The sequence below is a fragment of the Balaenoptera physalus genome (genome assembly GCF_965194825.1).
Source record: "Balaenoptera physalus genome assembly, contig: HAP1_SCAFFOLD_628, whole genome shotgun sequence".
Taxonomy (NCBI): domain Eukaryota; kingdom Metazoa; phylum Chordata; class Mammalia; order Artiodactyla; family Balaenopteridae; genus Balaenoptera; species Balaenoptera physalus.
In genome coordinates, this window is record NW_028126121.1 from 43,471 (window position 1) to 45,360 (window position 1,890).

Here is a 1,890-nt window from a genome sequence, read left to right on the forward strand (position 1 = left end):
AGTCCCCAACTCTCTCCACATCACTGGTATGTTAACGCCCCCAGCTGTCTGCACATCACAGGTGTGTGAACGTCCCCAGTTGTCTCCATATCACAGGTGCGTGAAAGCCCCCAGCTCTCTCCCTTTCACATGTGGGTGACAGCCCCAAGCTCTCTCCTGATCACAGGTGAGTGACAGCCCCCAGCTCTCTCCCCATCACAGGTATGTGACAGCCCCCACCTGTGTCCACATCACAGGTATGTGACAGTTCCCAGCTCTCTCCCCATCACAGGTGTTTGACAATTTTCATCTCTCTCCCCATCACAGGTATGTGAGAGCCCCCAGTTGTCTCCACATCACAGGTTTGTGACAGATCCCAGCTCTCTCTCCATCACAGGTGTTTGACAGTCCCCATCTCTCCCTCCATCACAGGTGTGTGACAGTCCCCAGCTCTCCCTCCATCACAGGTGTGTGACCGTCCCCATCTATCTCCATATCACAGGTGCGTGACTACGCCCAGCTCTCTCCCCTTCACAGGTGGGTGACAGCCCCAAGCTCTCTCCTGATCACAGGTGAGTGACAGCCCCCAGCTCTCTCCCCATCACAGGTGACTGATATCCCCCATCTCTCTTCCCATCTCAGGTGAGTAACCGCCCTCAACTCTCTCCCCATCATAGGTATGTGAAAGCCCCCAACTGTAACAGCATCACAGGTGTTTTACAGTCCCCATCTCTCTCCCCATCACAGGTGTGTGATAGCCCCAAACTGTCTCCCCATTACAGGTGAGTGACGGCTCCAAGCTCTCTCCGAATTACAGGTATATGATAGCCCCCAGCAGTCTTCACATCACAGGTATGTGACAACGCCAAGCTCTCTCCCCATCACAGGTGTGTTACCTTCCCCAGTTGTCTCCATATCAGAGGTGCGTGAAAGCCCCCAGCTCTCTTCCCTTCACCGGTGGGTGAGAGCCCCAAGCTCTCTCCTTATCACAGGTGAGAACAAGCCCCCAGCTCTCTCCCCATCACAGGTGTGTGATATTCCCCATCTCTCTCCCTATCACAGGTGTGTGACAGCCCCCAGCTCTCTCCCCATCACAGGTATGTGACAGCTCCCAGCTGTCACTGCATCAAAGGTATTTGACAGCCCCCAGCTGTCTCAGCAAAACAGGTATGTTTCAGTCCCCATCACTCTCCCCATCACAGGTGTGTCACAGCCCCCAGCTCTCTCCCCATCACAGGTGAGTGACGGCCCCCAGCTTTCTCCCCATCACATGTATGTGACAGCCCCCAGCTGTCTCCGCATCAAAGGTGCCTGACAGCCCCCAACTCTCTCCGCATCACTGGTATGTTAACGCCCCCAGCGGTCTGCACATCACAGGTGTGTGACCGTCCCCAGTTATCTCCATATCACAGGTGCGTGAAAGCCCCCAGCTCTCTCCCCTTCACATGTGGGTGACAGCCCCAAGCTCTCTCCTGATCACAGGTGAGTGACAGACCCCAGCTCTCTCCCCATCACAGGTATGTGACAGCCCCCACCTGTGTCCACATCACAGGTATGTGACAGCCCCCAGCTCTCTCCCCATCACAGGTGTTTGACATTCATCACCTCTCTCCCCATCACAGGTGTGTGACAGACCCCAGCTCTCTACCCATCAGAGCTATTTGACATTCCCCAGCTGTCACTGCATCACAGTTGCCTGACAGCCCCCAGCTTTCTCCCCATCACAGGCATGTGACAGCCCCCAGCTGTCTCAGGATCACAGGTATGTGGCAGTCCCCATCTCTCTCCGCATCACAGGTGTGTGACAGCCCTCAGCTCTCTCCCCATCACAGGTGAGTAACGGCCCTCGGCTGTCTCCCCATCACATGTATGTGACAGACCGCAGCTGTCTGCGCATCAAAGGTGCCTGAC